General features: G+C 56.3%; 1 protein-coding gene across 7 annotated transcripts in view; it reads right to left on the bottom strand.

Moving 5' to 3' along the window:
• The window catches only part of RBFOX3 (RNA binding fox-1 homolog 3), a 434,946-nt gene that overhangs the window by 168,011 nt on the left and 244,889 nt on the right, over nucleotides 1–22,046 (bottom strand). For 5 of the 7 annotated variants that reach the window (XM_036910466.2, XM_057501767.1, XM_036910464.2 and 2 more), the window contains one exon: nucleotides 349–443. The exons of the other annotated variants lie outside the window; for them this stretch is intronic. The gene's annotated coding sequence lies outside the window, so the exon portion shown is untranslated. The remainder of the gene's footprint in view (nucleotides 1–348; nucleotides 444–22,046) is intronic. 7 annotated transcript variants of the gene reach the window in all.

Raw genomic sequence — 22,046 nt, forward strand, 5'->3', positions numbered from 1 at the left:
AACAGAGAGTTTAATAAAAAGGCAGTGAGGGAATTTACGGGCAACTCAAGGATGATTAAAATTATTTATCTACTTACCTCCCTTGCTGACTGATTGGTCTATTAATTATCTATTATACACTCACTGATTTGCATTTTAGTGACAGGGCTGGGGAAGAGAAGGTGAAAAATACAGAGGGGTCCAGAAATCAAGTGGTGGACGCAGGTGCAGACCCTCCTCTACTGACCACGGCTGCCCCTGCTGACAGCCCTCCAGACCACACTGCCTCCGTGGCTACGGCTGCCCCAACCCCGGCCTCAGAGCATCAGCTCAGGATGGAGCAGAACATGCGCCGTGCGGGGTACGCACCTGACTGCAGGCGGGCAGGTTCCCAGCTGGAGGGGCCTGCAGACCAGCTCAGGGAAATGCTGCCAGAATCTTCCTCCAGCGGTTCTGACTTAACGCTGCATTTAAAAAAGAAAACACGAGAACAAAACCATTTTTAATCTCTGAATATCTGGAGTGCATCAGACACACGCTCTCCAGTGCTCTTGATTAAAAATATCACAGGACAGAGTGTCATGGGAACAGAATCTTTTGAAGGCTGCAAAAGAGAAAACATTAGGCTGGGAGAAGTTATAACAAAGCATCCCCGCTTTCTACCTCACGGGTGACAGACCCCCGGCTCCCCCGCTCCCCTGCCTGGAGACCCCCAGCATCAGAAGGGACCCTGGGACCCAAGGGAGGTGCGTGTGGGCCACGGGTCCCACATGCCACCTGTTCCCACACAGGCCCCACCCCTGCTCCCTAGCACTGGGCGAGATTCCAGGGCTGTTGGGGGGCTGACCAGGGCCTGACCAGGACCCGCTGTCGGCACAGACCTCGCAGTTTATCTAGATGTTTAAATGTTTAACCTTGCTCATCCTGCCGGGCTCACCAAAACCAGCTGCACCAGCCCAGTTCCTTAAAACAAATCTCCTTTCTTTATCATCTAACTGTCATCTACCCACTGACCTGCCCAGTACCTATCAGCACCAGCACCATCACCATCTCCCCTCCCTCAGGGCCCCTCCAGCTGGTGCTCCCACGGAGGAACCTGCCCCGGCAATGGCCCCAAGGTGGGAGGGGAAGGAGGCTGTGGGGGGGCCGGCCGTCTGCCTGGGGCAGGACTGCGCAGTCTTGAGCCAGGAGAGCCTCTGGGCTGCGACACCCCGGGCCTGGGCCAGAGCAGTGGTCCCTGCATATGCAGGGCGGGTGGCCCTCCCCTCTGCACCCTCCCCCTTTCTGACTGCGGCTTCTCGATTCTGAGGATGTGTCAGTAGCTGCAAAACCAGATGCCACAGTTAGCGGCACGACTGTGCTGTAACCGACCATTTTGGGAATGATTCACCGGGTTGTTTGTGTGCAGGGAGGTGGGGCTTCGTCCCTGAGGCCACGCAGCCCCCGGGAATTAGACACACCAGCAAAAGTCCCAAGAGACAAAGAAGAAGGGTAGGAAATAAACACGGGGGGCAGACGAGGAAAAGAGCAGATTTTTAAAAAGAGGGGTTGGAAATTCTCAGTGATGCAGAGAACAAGTGAGAGAAGGCTGCACCCCGAGTCTGGGCTGGGCAAAGAGGAGAAGGAAGGCCTCCTGAGACCCTGTGACCAGGACAGGACAGGGGGGCAGGAGGTGGAAGGACAGACCCGCCTGGGGGCAGGGGGCGGGGAATGGGGGTCCGGACGGCGGGCTGGCTCTCGGGCCGGGGACGCACCCCGGGGTCCGCACAGCACTCCAGGCTCACACAGGAAGCTCTCTGGCTCCTCTTAGCACATGAAAGCCGCAGGGGTTTCTGGGGCGCATGAACGTAGGGTTCTATTGGCTTAATAAGCTGATGGCCCCCTGGTCTGCCTTAGGCTGGGTGCTCGCGAAGCTGGGGGTGTGCTGTGCCCATGCCCCTGCCTCCGCTGGGGAGCAGAGATCCAGCAGGAGGGAAGGACAGTCAGCTTAGGACACTGAAGACTCGTCACCTTCTTCTGCGCTGTAACCCGTTAACCCTCCCATGATCCTGGAGGGAAACGGAGGCGCAGAGCCCTCGGGGGAACAACCTGCTCATGGTCACGTGTGCACGTTTTCTCAAGCAACAAATATAACGGACACCAAAAGAGCGCTCAGACCTGCCTCCGTGTGTCTGTGCTGGGGGCAGTGAGCCTGGGGCGCTCAGGCCTTGACCTTGGGGTCAGAGGACCTTGACCTCCATCTGTCATGCTTCAATTTTTAAAAAGACACTGAGTTATCACTAAATGTTGACCATTGTTAACTGTGGGTGGAGGGGCATAGATATTTATTATATTTTACCTTAGTTATCAAAATTCTCCAAAATGTGTTTTGAGATGAGCATGGTTAGACCGTGAGCCCCTCAAAGGAGCAAGAGACGCTAGTGACATGTGAGTGGCCACTCAGCTTACATGATTTTTTACACTCAGTGGCTCGATAGGCTGAATAGATGAATGACGTCCACAGCCATGAGATTCTGGAAGGAACCGATCTTCCCACTCTTCTTCCTTTGGAAGGACAGTAAACTAGTCTGGAATTGTTTCTTTGGCTGCTCCCTGACGTTTTCTTTAGAAACCACCACCTGAACAGACAGGAGGTGGAAGCTACCTCATCCCAGCTAGGGGCCAGGCTGGGGACAGAATCGTGTCCTCCAACATTCTAGACTCCAGACCATTGGTGTTTCCGAGAATTTGCAGGTAGAAAGGCCCAGGGCCCTGGGACCCACAAGGAAGAGGACGCAGGGAGTTCTGGACATTGACACAGCTTCCCCTCCACCTGGCAAGCAAACGGCCTCATGCAACGAACATGCACACGTGTCAACGGCCCCTCACCCAACCATCCTGCATAGACGGGACCCATGGAGGTGGACAGAAGAGTGAGCCTCCCAGGGGCCTGTGGGGCCAGCGGTTCTGTCGGGAGAGGCTGCTTCTGCAGGGCGCTCCGCAGTCTGCAGGTCTGCAGGACGGACGGCGCTCTGGGCCAGAAACTCGTTCAACGCGATTTCCCCTGCGACCTGCGGTCTGCTGTCCCCAGGACTTCACTTTCATGCTGGGTCCATGCTGCCTGGAGCACCTTCTCCAACATGCCATGGCGGGCAGATGCGTGCCCAGCTCAAGCATGCCACGGTGGGCAGATGTGTGCCTGGCTCTTGCTTTGATCTCACACAGTTACACTTCCAGCGCTACAAGCTAATAAAGGCTGCATGATCAAATTCCAGGTCATTACTCAAGGAAAGGGACCCCTGTGCGGTCGACAGCGATAGTTTCAAACCAATTAAAATAAGCCTGGCGTTTCTGCGGGCTGCCGCCGTGCCCGCCACCCCGGAGGTCTCTGAAGGCCCATGCTCGCAATGAGCAAGATGCACAAAATGTTAATGGAGGCACTTAAATGCCACGCTAAGGGGATTCTGGTAAATAAGGCCACTCGGAAGAGGCTGGGGGAGAAGTCTCCTGAGCTAACCCTGGAGGAAACTTCAATAAAAATGAGATTGGACTGAAAACAATTCACTCTGCAAGGGATGGGTCCGCTGGCAGACCTGGGAGGGGTCTTCAGGAGAGGAAAGCTATTTTATTTCCTATTAGTTCCCCTTTGCAAGTGTAGGTGCTCCCTGCTGCGGGCCCCAAATCTGCCAGGGTGGCCAGCACCCACTGAGCAGGTTGGGGGAATTGCACTGTAATTTGCCAAGTAAAAATTAAAGAGGGCTGAGGGTTAGGGTCTGAGCAGACAAGGGGAGGGGTGGCTTAGCGACAGGGAGGGTTGGGTGCTGGGACAGAACTGGGGAGTCCTGGGGCTGAGAAGGTGGACCAGGCTTTGCTGAGGATGCAGCCGTGTGGCGAGCGCACAGCTGTTGGGCAGCTGCTCTGAGCCCGGTTGGATCCTGTTTCAGGAAGATCAAATGTCACTCATGAAACAAAGGATGAGATTTAATAGAACACCGCCCAGCACCCAGCTCAGCGGGTAGATGCAGTCTGATGAGCAGGCTCAGCCCTGCGTGGTGCGCGGCCCTAATGGGCCAGGCCATGGCGGCCGCCTTTGCTCCCAGCCAGGCCTGTCTGCGGTTCGCGGGTCTCGGTTCTGCCCAACCAATCAAGGACCTCCAAACTGCGAAGGGGAGAAGTCACGAGGCCAAAAGACAAACTCAGGAAGTGTAGGCTGGGAGAGCTGGGCAGAGCGGCCCGGGGCTGTCCCTCAGGCAGCCCCGACCCCCAAGGCCACCACGGCCACCATCTCTGCACCCCGGCTTCCGTCAATCCAACTACACAACCGAAATAACAAACCTTGGTCTAGCCGGTCTTGACAGCTATAGCAGATAAAATCCCTGGATGCCCGGTTAAATTGGAAATTTCAGATAAGGAAGAAATAACGTTTTACGTGATTCAGCATAAGTATGTATCATGCAGTATTTGGGTGGTACTTTAATAACAATTATTCATTGTTTATCTGGAATTAGAGTGTAACCAGGCACCCTGCATTTTCACTTGGCAGCCCGAGCTTCCAGCCCAGACTAAACACACACTCACATACACCCACGTAAGTATCCACACGTGCACACACACACACACACATCCTTCAAAGGAAAGGAAGGAGCTTCCCAGGGACCAACAGGGGTCTGGGAACGTCCCCTCTGCTGTCTTGGAGCCCCCCACCCAACACCCCACTGCTGTCTCCCCACCTCCACCGCTCACACTAAGACTGAGGCTCCGGATTGTCACTCACCCAAGGCCGCATGGTCAGCACTCAGCCAGGCTGAAATTGCAGACCCAGGTCATTCACATTCCAGAGCCTGCACCCCTCCCGCCAAACGAGACCCAATGCATCACATTTTAGATATTTATTTCCAAACAAAATGGCCATAAGGAAGTTGATATTGATTCTGCAGCAAAGTCAATAGACAGTGTTTGAGGTCTTGGCTCAGGTCCACACTAACCTCGGATAAAGACGCTCCTATAGTCCCATGGGGCCCCGCTGGGGTGGGGGTGAGCAATTCTGGCTTCAATTAGGGGAGTCGGCGGTTGGGGTGCACCCCAGGGTGCTCTGCTGGCAACCAGGTCCTGAGCAAGTGTGGATGGCAATTCTGGTGGGTGTCCCAGGCCATCTAGAGAAGAGAATGTTTCTCCCCTGGACACCTCAGAGGGGACAACACTTGTGCCTGCTTGAGTTGAAAAGTTAGACCTCAGATTGTCTGCAAATTGGCAAGGTGGTCCTGAGCCCTCGACTTCCCTTGTGCACTAGTCGCTTCCCAGACGCCCAGGTAGGTGGTTTAGACACATGCTATGTAGTTAGAATCACAATCTTAAAAAAAAGCCAAGAATAGCAATCTCTGGGAGGCCAAGGTGAGTCACAGGCTACCACATCTCATTATCTACCTGGGCCATAGTCTTGGCAGGAAAGGAGATTAGATCTGGGTGATAATCTTGCCCTTGACCTCAGTACATCACTAACTTCCATGTCTTTATCAGTTGGTTTCACGATGATTTTTCTAGGAATGATAAGTAAGCTTACCACTTAGTCATTTCTAGAAATGTCTTTGCTTTTCCTTCTCTTCTAAAAACAATAATAGCCTCATGGATTGGAAAAGCCTCCATACAACCTTAGTCTTCATTTCATGAGCTGTGTGCCTGCTGTTGGCAACGTTTATGAGTAGACAGACGCTCCTACCAGAGAGCCGTCAGCCAGGGCCCTGCAAGGCTGTGGCTAATTCCTACTGTGAGTGAGATAAAAGCGTCCTGGGCCTGGAGATCTGGATGGTCCAGGTGTTACTTGCTTACCCGGTGGCCAAGAAGACACCTGGCCTGGGACTGAGGACGCCACGTGGAAGAGGAAGAAGCCAGTCTGGACCATCCAAAACTCCAACCCAGAGGACACCCCCATCCAACGTGAGAATCCAGAAAACAAAGCTGCGGAGGACAAATGGGCCGGGGCGGTCTGCTAAATAAAAACTACAGCAAATGCCCCCACGCTTTTATTCCAGACCATCCCCTGCACACCTTTCAGCTTCCTCGCAGTAATGTGGCCACAAAGCAGTCTGAGCGCTGACATTGTGATGTTTTCATTATTTGCCTGATGGGTTTTATTGGAAAAATCTGTGCCAAGAGCTGCATTTTGAAATTTCCCATGTAAGGAGGGAAGGCATGGGGTTAGGGGAGGAGGCTGCCGCCGGATTTGGGCTCTTCCAGAGGCGGCCCACTGTGAGGAGCTGATTTAATTACACACAGGTTGTTGTTTCTCAGGTGACCTACTTCCCAGATGGTTTTCCCTGCGTTTCTTTTCCTCCACAAAGTTTTGACAGATTGTAGCCAGGAAAGAAGAGAAGTCACACTGTGTCACCAAAAAAAGGGATTCCAGGGGCTTGGTGGTCCTCAGCAGAAGGAGAGAGGAGGGGAGAGGAGAGGAAGGTAACAGGTGTGAGTGAGCAGGTGGGAGAGGGAGACCGGCGGGAGCCTCTCTTCCTGGCTGCAGAGACGCAACGAGCTGACCGCCCCTGCGAAGCCCCTGGCTGGTCCTGGTGGGGATCACCAGGTGCCCTCTGCCCACTTTCTAGGTACAAGCTGAAGAGGAGTTTGCACGGGAGGATTCCCTCTGAGGGCGGCCTGGGCTGGCTGGGGTCCTCCTGTGACGCGGGACCATTCTGGTGACCAGTGGCCCCTGAGATGTGGGCAGCTTCCCGAAAGACTGCGGCAGGCTTGCTTTCTGACCTCTGCCAATGGAGCCCCTGGAAGGGGGTGGCTGGGACTCACTCCTGCACAGGGTCCCCCTTGGTGCTGACTCTGACCCTGAGCCACAGGACCTCCCAGGATGAGGAGTGCACCTCCGTCAGCCCAGCCCATCAGCCGGCCCAGAAGCAGGGCCCTGCGAGCCTCAGCTGTGCAGGAGGGCCCAGATCTCCCTGCTTGAAGAGCAGATTTGGCTGTGCTCCTGTGGTCTGTTCCCCTGCCTTCGGGCTGGACCCTCTTTGTCCTTGATCCTGAGAACCGGCGCTACTTTTAAGTGCTTCCTAGCAAGGAGCTCCTCACGCCCTGCCAGCCTTGGCAAACCTTTCCCATATTTAACCAACCTCACTGCCAGAAAGAGCACCGCGTCCGCTCTATCCCAAGCCGTTCGCGACGCACCACGAGTTCACGCCCCCCGACCCGCTGTGGTTGGGCTTGGAGAGGTGCTGCTTGCCACCCTCCGCTGAGTGCCAAGAGAGCCTTCGACGTAAAAATACTGGGCCTCGCAGCTGTGAACCCTGCCCGCCTGCTCTGTGTGTTATGTGCCTTTCCCCCTAAAACTCCAAAGCAGAATCGTTCACTGTTTGCAGCAGAAATGGCTCTAAGGAGCTGCCCCACTTCTCGGCAACGCAGTCTGACTCTAGCCATCACGAACAGGTAAGCGGAAAACAGGTTCCTCGAGCCCCTGAGAAGCCACCTTCTCGGCCTGTTCTGCCAAGAGCTGCCGCCAGAGCAGCTTCGGACCCCAAATGCGCCTGGCGGCATAGCGGGCGGAGGCCACTTGCAGGTGCAGGAGGGTCTCAGGAGGGGAAAGCCCCACAGGCCAGCAGCCAATATCCCCATGCCATGAAATGCCACTCACTGAGTTGACTGATGGCCTCTTTCTCAGATTCAAATGGGCTGAAAACACGGCTGGGCTTAAAACCTTATTGCAATTGGAGGAGGTGCTGGAGCCCAGGACACAGGCGGACACTGTGGTCACCTTAAGGCATATTCCCATCTATAAAGGGCCAGTGACCTTGGGGGCCACACCTTGTGTTCCCCACTGTGTGAAGTACCAACTCCTTGGTGTCAAGGAAAGAAAATGAACAAGAAGCCGGGACATTGTCTAGCTGCAGCAGGTTTTAGGGAGGGCCCAGGGCCCTGGGCCAAACCCCAGACCCTTGCCTCCTCTGGACATACTCATTTAGCTGCCCCGACACAAGGCTCTTCAAGGCACAATGTAGACATACCGATGTCTAATTTTCCCATGAGCAGCAGGTGAGAAAGCCTCATCAGAACCACATGCTGTGTGTGGGCTCCACTGAGGCCCAGGCTGTCCTCACGGAGAAGACATTGAATCAAGGCAGAGGGAGGCAGTTACTGAGGGCCCACCGAGCGCCAAGAACCCACGAGGTGGAGACTGGCTGATGCCGACGGCACCACGTGGGGAGGCTGGCCACAGGAGTCTGTATTCTAATGCAGGAGTTAGAGCCTCGCCTCCTTTGACTTGTCCTCACCTTGACATGCATGTCTCTGCTTATTTAAAAGATGCAAAGAGTGGCACAGGAAAGCATTGAGGTGAAGAAAGAAGAGGTGGTGTGGATAGAGATGCAAGGGGGAGGGCTGGCCTGGGTGGGTTCCGAGTGGGAGAAGGGAGGGCACACCGGCCAGAACAAGGGAGGGCGGAGGGAGAGCGGGTCTGCAGAGCAGCGACGGTGCAGCCATGGAGAGGAGGTTATGGCCTCACTGAAACTTTCATGCTGAAGAGCTGAGGAGAATGTGCCAAGCCATTAAGTGAGATGGCACGGTAGGTGTGCCTAGGCAGAGTGCCCAGCACAGAGCTTGGCACCCAGCAGGCCCTTAATAAAACTTAGCTTGCTTCCTCTCCCTGCATGGAGCATCTGCAACTGGGGGCAGTGGGTGGAAAAGCTAAGGACTTGGCTTCCATGAGAAACTTCTTTTCCTGGGAATGATGACACTCATGTCCCAAGGCAAGGGAAGCGGGCGTGATGCCCCAGGGTGGAGCGGAAAGGAGATGCTCCCAGCACCCAGCCATGGGACAGGTGTTCCTAAGCAGGCCCCAGGATGGGAAAGCCCCTCTGCACCTGCGTGCACACACGCTCCAGTGGGGGGACCGTCCAGAGCTGTCTTCGGGTCCTCCAAGAGGGTATGCAATGATTTGTGAGCTAAGGGACAGCAATGATGTTTCCCAAATCATTTACCTGGACCCCCCTTACCAGCTCTAGCAGCATCTGTATCCACAGCCATCACAAAGCACCCAGAGGACCTTATGGGATTGACTGTCACAGGGTGTGGACGGCTGGCCCCACCCCCACTTGTCACAGGTGTCAGCTGGGCAGTGATGGACAGTGAGAAGCTGTGGGAGGGAGGGGAGCGCTGGGAACTGCAAGGCCTGAATTCAGATTCCCTGGGCGGCTTTCTCCACATGCGGTGCCCAGGCAAAGCTCTCAGGCTCCCTACACCTCAGTGCCACTGGGACTGGAAATAATATGTTTGAAAGACATGCAGCACAGGGATGTGACGGAGAAGGCCCGCTGCTCTTTCCTGTGATGCCAAGATCTCAGTGATGGAATACTAGAGCAGGGCATCTCGAAGGCTCTGTGGGTGCAGAGAGCGGGGTTCAAGGAGCCGGGCACACATTGGGTGGACGCTCGCCCACGCTCACTGTAGACCCAGGGCGGTTTCCCTGGGATGGCGCCGTGAGTGCTGATTGCTGGTGTCAACTGCAAAGTGTGTTTTTAAGTCCCACGTTCCTAATCAAGCAAGCCAGTGATGGTGAGGGCCGCACACTGGGCAGCCAAGAGCAGGGCCTGTGATGGCAGCTGGACTGGCGAGGCCGCCGACAGGCACGGAGCCCCCAGTGGCCACACCTGCCTGCCCACCAGCACCTCCCTGAGCCTCCCTGCTGAGGAGTTCACTGCTTGCTGTCCTCCAAGTTGCAGAGGAGGCAGTGACCCTGCTCAGCACTCCTCTGCCCCACAGAGATGACTGCTGGCTGGCAGCTGGCGGGAAAGGCGTGTTTTGCCAACGTGAACCCAAAGCAAGGCTTCGTTAATGCACAGATGCAAGCAGCGAAGGGAGACCAATTGCTTGGACAGACGTTTGCTGTGAAGCTGGCGAGGCAGATGAGAACTGGGCTCTTGCATTTCCAGGCTATTTGCAAATCTTCAGGTGCCTGTTTCTAGGAGGGGTTGGAGCACTCAAGGGCGTCTGTGAGCTGGCCTGCAGCCTGTGCAGGATGGGGCAGAGGAAGCCCCGTCCTGCTTGTGAGCCCTTCACAGGGCAGATGCTGCTCCCGTCCACGGATTGCCCCCGTCCTCATGCTCCTGCCCACCGTGCACCTGGATGTGGATCAGGCCAGGGACTGATGGGCTATGGGGGCCTTCCTGCCGGGGACTGGGAAGAGCAGCTGGCTTTGGGGGCTTGCCTGGCTATCACGCCCAGGAGGGAGCGGCGGACAACTGCTTTGCCTGCTCTCAGGGCTGCCTGCCACCGGCCAGTGGGGCCCCAGAGCTGGCTGACATCTGGTAAATGAGTGGCAGGGAGCCACCGTAGCTTCCAGGGCACGCACGCTTTGCTTCAGGAGGATCCCAGGGCTCACAGAAGCCTCTGGGGTGAACTCCATTTCCACGGGTTAATGAAGAGGCACACCCAGCCCCAGGCCTCCCCCAGCAACAATCCCTTCTTAGGGGATGGGCAGGAGGCTTTCCACTCGTCTCCTTGGGGGCAGCCCCTTCAGTGGGCAGGGGGCAGCAGACACTGGCAAGCATTTCTGCACATGAGGCTGCAGGTGTCTGGCCTGTGATTCCTGGCTCTGGGGCTCTGAAAGCCTTCCCCCACCTGCAGTTCAGAGGCGCCAGTTCTTGGGTGGAGGAAGGGAGGCCCTGGGAGTGGGAGTGTGGAGAGCGGAGAGCAGGCAGCCTCCCGCTGCGGGGCAGCTACAAGGCACCACCTGGCAGAGCGAGGCCTGCACCTGTAGGAGGCAGGCGCCCGTTCAGCATCCTTGTTCCTCTGCCTCTAGGCGGACAGCCATGAAATGCTGCCCGTGGGCCAAGGCAGGTCGTGGGCCCAGGGACTGTCCTCTGTCTGGGCTTGTATTTAGGCCTGTGTGTGGAGAAGGAAGGCCGGGCTCCCCGTGTATCAGAGGAGGGAAGTCTGTGGCAAATGCAGAGGTGGAATATGTTCTGCAAGTTGGAGCATTCAGTCCTCCAGGCACCAGGGCACTGTGCAGCCAGCATCGAAGCAGGGAAGCTGAGGCCCGAGCCAGTCCCTCACCCTGAGCAGCGGCACGCAGCCCCTTCCTGCCATGTGCGGGCACTGCAAGGGTGGGAGCAGCCCTAAGAAACAGAGGTGACCCAGAAATGGCCACAGGCACGCCGCTCTCACCCACACCTCCCCGGGCAGACAGCGTGCAGGGCCCATCTCTGGGGATCCCACAGGTGCCTGTGGGCAGCCTACAGGGTTGGGCTTTCCTGGGACCTGTGTATAGGAATCTGGGGCACGACTTGGGCCATCACCAGAAGATCAGCTTTAACCTCGAAGGGTCTCATCCAGTGAGCCCAGTAAGACTGCTGGGAATCTACTTACCCTGAAACATCAGCTACCCAGCCATTTGCATTTCCCCTGACCAAAGGGCCCCCTGACCTCAGTCCTCCACTCGTCCTGGGGATGGGGACGGAAAGGGAGTTCCTTGGAAAGGTCATGCAAGACCCACCCCTTCCCAGGATGTTGGCACCTGGGGTCGCTCAAAAATAAATACAATAAAATAATAAAATAAAAACAACAAAGATGTAAGTGCAGCTGCAGACCCCCCACACCACCCGACGTCCTTGCCTCTCTGCCCCGAGCTCTGACCTCTTGGATATTCATTGTTGGCTTCCTCCTAAATCCTTCCTGACGGCTGGGCTGCTCACGCTCCATCAAGGGCAGCGGCCAGGCCCTGCCGCAGTTCCGTTCAGCCTGCAGAAAAAGGAGCCTCCCAGGAAAAACCCGCCCGGGAGCTGTCCTCCGTTGCTGAACTCCAGCATGATGGACGATTATGGACCATCTGCACTTTCAGAGGGGGACAGATTTACGAGCGGGAGAGACAGCTAGAAGGGTGTCCACTACTATAACTCACTACCCTCTTCAGAGATATTCTAATCAGGCATCCTTGCCTCCCGCTGAAGAGCCCAGGTTAAGAACTGGCAAGAGAGGAAATCAATTACATACTTCTGGGGTGTTTTATTTTCTCAGAACACTGCTGTCAAAGGCATTGGGGGTAAGGGCATCAGAAGAGGGGGGTGGGGGGCTTGCTCGTAGAGGGACCTTTTTTCCTGGCAAAGCAGGCTCCCCATCAGTATTTCCTTCTGCTCTCATCATACCACAGCTCCTGGTTTCTTGCAACTGGTGCTGAGCACAGGAGTTCCTAGTATGCCCCTCCCTTGTCAGCCCTGCACAGATCTAGTTGAGATTTACTGACAACCAGGAATCGTGTGGAGGGAGGCAGCAAAGTCACCTGGATCTCCCCGGTAGGCCCTGCAGTTTGGTATTTACGTGCACGAGGGGAAGGAAAGGTACGAACCTCGGTGGAATACCAGCCCTGGGTCAGGTGCTGAGCTGAATGCCTTCTGTACATTGATTCACAGTGATCTTATTCCTACTTTACAGGTGAGGGAACTAGGCCCATGGGGTGGGGGTGGGGATGGGGTGAGACAGAGCCGGGCTTCCAGCCCAGGTCCATGCAGCCCTCTCTAGCCGGCTGCCTTGAGGCCCAGACGGCCATGCTGAGATGCACAGGGACATGTCCCCATCACAGGGGCCCGTGCTTTGCCTCCCAACCCCACCACTGACACCCCATTATCAGGCTGGCTCCTGTATTTCTCCAGGGGGGCTCCCACTCTCTGGCTGGACCCTGGAGTGAGGAAGCAAATGGAACCCCCAGGATTCAGACCCCTTGGACGCCAGCTCCCAAGACCCCCACAAACAGACAAACAGACCCCTGCCATTTCTATAGCACTTCAGAGCTCACAAAACATTCTCACACTTTCCTCATCTCATCACTGCCCCCTGCAATAGATAAAAATAGGCATTTTCATCCTCTTAAAATTATGAAGAAACTAAGGCCCAGAGAGGTTAGGCGGCTTTCTTGATGCCACACAGGTAACCAGCAGTCGAGCTGAGATTAACCCTGTGTCTCCTGGCTCCGTGCTCAGGGCCCATCTGGCTCGTGGCCTGTCTTCCTGGGACGCTGCTCTGAGCACGGCCACCCCCGAGAAGGTCCCTCTGCGGGAGCCGGCCCTCTTCCAGGCTCTCCCTCTGATTCCCAGTCTTCTCTCCCTGACCCCACGCGCTCCTTGGTGCACACCCCTTGGGGTGAGGTGAAGTCACCCAGCAGGGCCTTTGGGAACCCGCCTACGGGTGCAAGCTCTGAGACTCTAATCCAAGACCCCGGATATGAGGAAGTGCCCCCCTCCGGCCGGGACCCTGCCATTTTCCGAGATGGTGGATCAGGGATCTGGGGGCCAGCTCAGCAGTTAACAACCCAGCTGACAAGTGTTCTTGGACAAGATCAGGTTGCAGCTAAGAACGGCCAATGTTCAGCAGATCGTTCTTCTGTTGCTTTTGTTTATTTTTACTTATCTTTTTTTTTAAAACTGTCTGCCTCGCTGCGGACCTCACCTGTGGCCTTTTCACTTCGAAAAGCCTCCGTTCTTGCCTAGCTCACTCTGTCCTAGTCATTTATTTACTCTCCCTCGCCTGTGCACGCAGACACTGAGGACAGGCCCCGGGCAGTCAGGAAAGGCATCTGATGGAGGTGGAACCTGAGCTGAGCTGGGTCTTGAGGTCGTGGAAGGAGGTCAGGTGAGGAGGAGAGTGGGAGGGCTCTGCCTTGCAGAGACATGGGCAGGAGGTGCTGTGTGCCAGCCGTATGTCTGGAGCAGAGAAGGGGGTGTGGATGAGGTAGAAAATGAGGTCTGACTGGTGAGAGGGGTGACACCCCTTTTATATAAAGCCCTCCCCTAGGGCTCTTGCCCTGCAGAATTAGCTGCTTGCTGCTGAGCACCCCAGGCCCAGGCTCGGCCCCGTGCACGCCGCACTGTCCGTCCCCGCAGGTCTCATGGAGGGTTTGCCCCTGGACCAATGTGCCCCATAGATGGCAGTCATGGCGACCCTCTCTGGCTGACCGTCCAGGTCCACACCACCAGCACATGTGGTTTCTGGGCACTTGAAAGGTGGCCAGTGTGCCTGAGGAACTGAATTTTTATTGTATTTCATTTTAATTCATTTAAGTTTAAATGGCCATGTTTTAAACAGCATGGCTCTGGATGTGAGCCTCCCAGGACAGCCTCAGGGTCTGACACTGCCTGACCCACTAGGTGCTGGCAGAAGGCAAGTGTTGACAAGACCCTCATGTTCTGGAGCTTTGAAATCTGAGCAAACAGGTGGCACTAGAGCCAGACAGGGGTGTATCTCTCTCCAGCCTGGACACTTGGCTTCACCTGTGAGAACAGCCCCGACTGGATGAGTGGCCAGTGCTTGCACTTTGTGGAATTAAATTCTCGGCTGGGACCGAGCAGCAGGGGGATGACCGCGGCCGGCCACAGACAGGGACAGGATGCCAGGAGGGAGCCCGGCAAAGGGCTCTGGTGGCTGTCATGCCCGGGATGGGGGAGGGCGAGGTGGGCGCTGAACCAGCAGGCGCCCCAGGCATTGGCTGGAGAGGAACAGGGAAGCTGAGAATGAAGGCAAGAAGGGGTCCCACCTTGGGGCAGGGGGCCTGCTAGTAGACAGAGCCGGCCCACGCCTGCCCACGCTGGCCCACACCAGCCCACACCTGCCCACACCTGCCCACACCGGCCCACGCCTGCCCACGCCCGGACCCTGGCTCCCAGGCACCCGCCCTGCAGGGAGCTGTCCTCCACGGCCCAGGCACACTGGCCCTGACCTTCCCACGGGCTCTCCGCACCTCACACACAGGAGAGTTTATGGACCCCTATTACTTCCAGCCCAGCTCTGCTCTCCATGGAAACCGCCTCCCCTCCCGCCTCATCACTGTCTTCATTAACGCTTGCTGTGACATAGTGTCCATTACAGCCACGCCAGGGGCTCCTATAAAGCACCATTTCCCAAACCTCCCCTCCACCCCGGCCACGCTCGCACAGGTGATCCTGTCCTCCTGGGGGAGGGAGAGGGGAGAGTGCCTGACTCTTCGTGCCTCTTCCCAGTCAGTAAAAATCACTGCCCACGATATTGTATGGTCACACCATAAACTCAAATCGCCTCTGAGCACTTCCACCAGCCACCCTCACTATAGAATCCGGCAGTTATCCCAAACCCAGCGTCCTCCCCCGTCCCCTCGCCAGGAGGCTTGCAGACCCCGTGGGGGCTCTAAAGGACGTCCTCTGGTCCCTGCCTCTCACCCGCCTGGGTGGGAAGCCTGAGGCCGCCCTGGCTGGACGGCCGTCCCCTGGGTGCGCTCTTGGGGAGATGCAGAGAATCGGGGGAATGCCCAGTGCCCTGCCCACCTTTGCGCTAGACTGCCTGCTGGTTTCCCGCGGAGGGCTCCCTCGGTCCACGGCCCCACCATTCCTCTCCACCTGGCTCCCCTTTAAGGCAGCAGCAGCCATGGGGCTTCCAGTAGGCATGGTGACCAGGGTCCTCCTGGAGTGTGGCTCCTTCTCAGGCCCTCAGCCCTTCAGCCCTAACCTCTCGGGCTCACTTCCAGAAGGGAAGAAACCGCTCATTTTGGCAGTGTCTCTGCCCACACCCGAGTTGGAGCCCAAAGACCATCCCACCACACCCGTGCCCACAGGGTCTATGACTCTCCTCTCCATCTGCAGCCCAGGAGTGAAGTTGCTCTGGAAAATGGACCAACAGATGTGCCCCAGAAACTGTGTGCACATGCGTGTGCATGTGCTTGCTTCTCCCCCACTGAGGCCAACCCCACCTTGGGATGGACCAACACCTTCTCCTCCGCCCATCCCCCTCGCACCCAAGAGAGGGCCCAGGTGGTTGACCCTCATTTACGAGAAAGTAAAGAGAATTCATGGTGACACGCTGGTTTGCTGCTGGACAAGGCTTTCACATCCTGCCTTGGATGGCTCTGGAATTGCCCTAGGACCCCCTGCAAGTGCCCCTCAGCTGTGCTCGGATTTCCCCACGCAGACACCAACCGTCCCTACCGACACCCCCTCCCTGTGCACAGCGGTGCACATGCCGTGGCTTCCTTTGAACCCCGTGGCATCTCGAATTATTCCTGGATTCTTTAAATAGATGGGGGAATGTTCACGTCTGGTGCACTTCCCGTTGCTCCTAGGCAGAACGTTCGGGGTGGAAGGCTTCTTTGCATTATTTCAAGCTAGTGTTTTTTATTTTCTTTCATGAGTGTATGTCTTATCTCATTAATTAACCTGAATATTTATATCTTCTTTAAATTAAAAATACTTTTTAAAAACTTACATCTGTAGCTCCCAGGCCCTGAGCCCCTATTTCCGCTACCTACCGGGCATGTCCATCCCGTGGCCTCCTGTGCCCCCATCCCAGGTGACGCATGCAGAAAGCAAGGGCTGAGTTCACGAGCCCCGATTTCTGGGAAGGCCGCCTCCCCGGCCGGAGCCTTCACGCTCACCGCCTTGCCATTGTGTTGACCCCGCCACGGTCAGCCTCCACATCTTCCCTTTGCATTTTTACTTTCCTCTTCAGTTCCACCATCTTCCTCAGACTGGGACCCTGGTCCCCACAGTGGGGACCCCTCTCTGTCTCATGTCCCTCCAACCCCTGCCTGTGTCATTTGTCCAAGTCACCCAGCATCCAGCCCTCGCAGCCCGAGCCTCTGGTGGGCCTCACTGATTCTACTCAGAGGTATAACTCTCAGGGTGGGCTTCAAGGCCCACACCAAGCAGGCCCCATGGGCCCAGAACAAATGTGTCCCCCAATTCCAGAGCCCTGTCCTTTCCCCGGGCGCCTGGGAACCTGCTGCCTGCAGCTTCAGAGACACCTGCTCAGCGCCATTACTGGATGTTTTTGCAAACTGCAGATTCCGATGTCCAGAGCGGAAGCTCCCAGGAGACAGGGGAGGCGTCCCATTCCTTTTTAACTGCCTTTGTGCTGTGGCCTGTCCCACTGTGCACACAGCTCCCCCTTGTCTACATGCTGGAAGCGAGGACACACACCTCAGCCAAGGTCCTTCGTGGAGTTTCCAGGAAGATCACACTCACCATCCCATTTCCCTTCAACAGAAGCCCAGAGGGTCCAGACACATTGGTGAGAAGAGCAAGGCTCCTGGGGCCTGCCCTCCCCCGGCTGATTGGGTCACCTCGGCAGGGACGCCCACCCAGGACTGAGAGTCACCCCCTCCATCTCGGACTGTTCTGTTTTGAGCTCTGTCTCAGGTATGAGCATCACATGCCCAGACAGGGTTGCAGGTTTGCTGAGATGCCCCCACTCACAGGCAGCTCCCTGAGCAGGCCCAGGGCTACTGGGTACATCTGCTCCCAGCCCTGGCGGCAGCAGGCAGGGGATGGATGGTCCCTGAAGCCCAGCGCCTCCCCGCCTCTGCGCCTCTGCGCCTGCCCTCCACCCTTCATCACCCATGGTGATGCTCTGGGTTTGAATTCTGTCTTCAAGTTGGAATCAGTCTAGCCACTCAGGACTGGAATTTGAGCCCCAGGAGGTGAAGGAACCATTCGTAGCTCTTTTATTTTTTTATGCTGCTGAGCAAAGCAGGCATTGGGCTGAGCACAGCTATCAGGGAGGTGTTTTGTGATAAATCAATATGCTGTCTGGGGTGCTGAGAGGGAAGGGAATAAACAAGGAGCCCCAGGGTGCCAAGGAGGAAAGCCAGTTACAGGGCCTGATCTGAGCACCTAAGTCAGTTAGCTAAAATGGGAAGGGCGTGGGGAAGCACATAAGGAAGGGGGGAGAGCGAGAGATAGACAGAGACAGAGATACAGAGAGAGAGGGAGAGACAGGGAAAGAGAGACAGAGAGATACAAAGCAGAGAAAGGGGAAAACAGAGACAGACAGGCAGAGAGATAAGGACAGAGGGACACAGAGACAAAAAGAGAGAGAGGTTATAAACTCCAACCCTGGGCAAAATGTCCCTCAGAAGCCCTAAGATCGCCTCACAGCCTCAACAAGGGTGTGTCCATCAGAAGGAGTTTGGAAGAATGTTTCCACTTTCCCTAAAGAATTTTCATGTTTTAAAAGTTGCCATCCTGGCTGTTCTCATCAAGAAGCCCAGGCTCACCTCCCTGTGTGCTGTGAGCTACGGCGGTTTCACTTTCTGTTGTTCCAGACGCACAGAACTGTTTCATTTTCATTCCCTAAATCAATACCTGGTGTCATGTCATCCAAAGCCATTATTTTTACACCAGAAAAAAACAGAGACCGAGTGCAGTCTAAAGAAGAGAGAGAGGAGCCAAACCCCTTGCTTAGGAGGCTGCAAGCTCACGTCCTGCTCAGAACCAGCCAACCTCAGCACCACCCGGCTGGGCCCGGTGCAGAAGAGTCCGGCGGGAGGGCCGCCTGAGAAGAGGACAGACCCCTGGGGCAAGAACGTGCAGGACCCCAGAAGGCTTGTCTGATGGCAGACAACCCCTCCCAAGACCACACCAACCAGCAGCTCACGTTCTACCGGGAGGCAAGCCCCCCATGCCCTCTCCCCTCTCCCCTTTCCCTCTCCCGGGTCGCTGGCTCTGTCCCCTCGACCTACAAGCATGCTCAGCCTCCACACCCTTCCTGGGATCTTCCCGTCCTCACTGCCACACAGATGTCCCCTCTCCTCCAAAACCCACCTGCGACCTCCACTGCCATGTGCCCCTGTGAACTGACTCCGGCTCCGCTCCCCGTGCTCCTCTGGGACCACCCACACCCTTGCTGCCAGGGGGCCCCTCGCTGCCACGCCTGCTGGCCCGTCTTCAGCCCTGCCGGTTTCTTCCGGTTGCCTCTTACCTGCAGCTCACACCGTCTTTGGGACTGTCTCTTGCCATCCCCTCTGCCTGCTTCTCTCTCCCCGATGCTCCTATCCTTTCCCACACCTTCAAGTACTTCCTAAATCATACCTTTACCCTGGCCTCTCTCCTCCCTCCGGAGATGTGCGCTGCCAGTTGCTCAGGAGAGCCATGCCTGAGGTGACCTCATCCACACTAGATTCTCTCCCCGCAGAACCGTCCCAGGCACTGGCAGTGTCACCGTCCATGGCACCCAGAGTGTAAGCTTCAGTTGCCTTAACCTCTGTCTTCTCCCTCCCTCCTCATGCTGAGTGGGTGGCCAGGCCTCATGGGGCCACCGCCTCTCTGCTGCCCACCTGTGTCTGTCTAGGCTTCCTGGCCACTTCTGGCATCATGCCCCACATCCTGCAAGATATCTTCAGTGGTCAGATCCTGTACCCATCGCTCGACGATCTCCAGGGCGTCCCCGCTGCCTACAGATGGGCCACTGAACCTTTGAGACACCCCTGGAAGATCTCTCCCCAGAAAAAGGCACACGTCCACGGCCACTTCAGGAGGCTCACGTATCTATGGGAACCTATGTGTGAGCTCTCCGCTCAGGACCCCTGCAGGACCGAGACAGAGCTCTCCAGGGCTCCGAGGACCAGCAGTCTGCTCCCCACACACCTTCCCATCCTGATTTCCTGTGTAAATGAGAGCAATAACGGACCGACCTCAGGGGGTGTTTGTGAGCTGAAACACGCACATGTGCAAACCATGAAGAGCTGTGCCCCACGTGGAGCGAACGTCTTGTGCCCACCAGTCACCCCAGTCCGCCCTGCACAGACACAGCAGAGCTTCCCGTCAAGCCGGGCTCCTCTGACCTGCCAGACCTCAGACATTCCATTCCATCTGTCTAGAATATTCTCTGCTAGTGAACTCTCACTTGTCCTCCAAAACCTAGCTCAGACATTACCTCCCCTTTGGTTCCACCAAGGCCCTGGGCCAGTCCCTTCCCTCCTCAGCCAGGGCTCCTTGGGTCACTGGTACCACCCTGTGTCTGCTCTGTGTCCAGGTGCTATGGTGGAGGTCTGGGTGGGGGCAGAGGGCACCCCTGGAGGACGGGGCAGGGGCAGGCTGGTCCAGGTTATCATCTCCTGGAGTATAGCACCTGGCACAGAGTAGGTGCTCAGCAGGTATAGGCTTCGTTTATGAACACAGCAGATGGAGACCCCCATGTGTGACTGGGAGAGGGGCCCAGGGCAGAGTCCAGGGGACCACTGCATGTGACTTCTGTCTTTCACCCTGGCGGATGCCTAGCATAAGGTACTATTAGGTCTGGGCCAAGCACTGTGCTTGTAGTATCTCATTTAGTCTTCGTTCCAGCCCCACAAGTAAACACTACTATCACTGCCCTCATCTGCAGTAGGGGAGACGGAGGCCCCAAGAGTTTAGACACCTGCTCAGATGTGACTCAGGGCTCCACCCGGCCTCTCGATCCCAGGGCCAGGCTCCCCTGAAGTGTCTGTGTGTGCAGGGCTCCCCCCCTCACCCGTGGTGCCGAGTCCTTGGCCTCCTACCTCCAGGGGCCCCAAGGACTGCATTTGCCTTCTCTCGAGGCCCCTCACCGGCTTGTGCTTTCCATGAGCACCTGCTCAGCCCCTCGGCCTTCACCTGGAAGCCCGTCTGCCTCACTTGCTCTGCCCACCCTTGCTTCCTCTGTGTCTCAGAACCGGAGCCTTCCCTGGTTGCCACAGACACGGCGATCTCACCTTCCCTGAACTCCACGCCACCTGCCTCACGGATCTGGAATTTAGATTTTTCCGTCCAGTATTGGGATTTTCTGGAAATCCTGCCCAGGTTCTCATTGTTATACTATCCCACTGGTTGTTAGAGAAAAGACAAGACTTGGTATTTCTCACACCTGTCGGTCTACCTGCAATGACACCATGACACCCTCCTCCCCTCACTCATCTGTGCCTTTATTTCACCCTGTGACACCTCCCTCCACTCTGTTAAATCCCAGATGGGACCAGTGGGGTTCCCAGAGCGGAAGCCCCCCTGTCTGGCATCACATGAGGGCAGAAGAGGGCAAGGGTCCTGACGCTCAGGTGTCCAGGCTCACAAGGGCAGAACTTCTCCAAAGGTGAGACCCCCCTGCCCCTCCTCTCTCCTCCAAGTCAGCCTTCTGATGTCACCCTTGCGCCTAGGGCAGCCTGGTCCTCGGGTGGATCCCACATAGACCCCAACCACCTTCCTCCCGGCCCAGCCTGTCTTGAGCCTGGCTCCCCCTAGAGGCAGCGCATTCACCAGGCCCTCGATAGGGACGCGGCGGTGAACGAGGATGCGCACATAATAACAACGGAGAATTCTCCCGGGCTGTGTGGCTTTTATTAGTGGCTGACGGCCTTCAGGAGGCAATTAAAAAGGTGCAATAAAAAAGTGAAGTGCTCGTATTTCAACAGTCCTGACTCTAACACCACGGGGAAGAACAGGTTCATCCCGGCGCCTCCCAACATCAGGCTCAGGGCTAGAACTTCCAAAGGAAAGATTGTGCTCACTTGGCAAAAAATTAGTCACAGATGGGACAGAGCCACAGGTCCTTACAAAGCTCCCCTCGCTTATCTCTGAAGCTCCCTGCTCTGGGGCATGAGGTGCAGGGTCCTAGACAGTCCCACTGAGTCTGGATGTCTGCATACACATACATTTGAACTGCAATGTCTTCAGGGTTCCTGACTGCAGATACACGCTCAGGAAAATGCATTGAGTTCACTGGACACATTCTCTCTCTCTCTCTCTCTCTCTCTCTCTCTCTCTCTCTCTCTCTCTCACACACACACACACACACACACCTTACCTCTAAAAGAAAAGCAACTGGCAAGACTGGACACACCCACACCCACACCTTACCTCTAAAAGAAAAGCAACTGGCAAGACTGGACACACACACACACACACACACACACACACACACACACCCTTACCTCTAAAAGAAAAGCAACTGGCAAGATGTGTATCTTCTGGCTAAATGGTCACCTTGCTTTCATGTTTGCTGGCACGTCCCCTCCCCGGGTATTTTGATGGAAGGAAGGTGTGAGCATGGGGTGGGGGTGGGGGTGGGGTTTCTGCTTTACCATCCCAGCTACACCCACAATAAGGAGAGCAGGAAGAAGATGGGGGTTTCTGTAGCTGTCCGAAGTGTTGCAGTGAGCAGAGAATATTTATTAGACAGGGAGAGAAATGTGACCCTTCCATCACTGTCATTTGTGAAATTTCTCTCCTTCTGTGGAATTACAGGGAGGTCGGGGTGAGGTGGAGAGGAGCCCTTGTGAAACAGCTTTTCTAGAGTTGTGTCTGGGTCCATCTAACTCCCCCCAGAGCCCACCTCCGCCCCTGTTCCCCTGA

The sequence above is a fragment of the Manis pentadactyla genome, chromosome 4, assembly GCF_030020395.1.
Source record: "Manis pentadactyla isolate mManPen7 chromosome 4, mManPen7.hap1, whole genome shotgun sequence".
NCBI classification, from domain to species: domain Eukaryota; kingdom Metazoa; phylum Chordata; class Mammalia; order Pholidota; family Manidae; genus Manis; species Manis pentadactyla.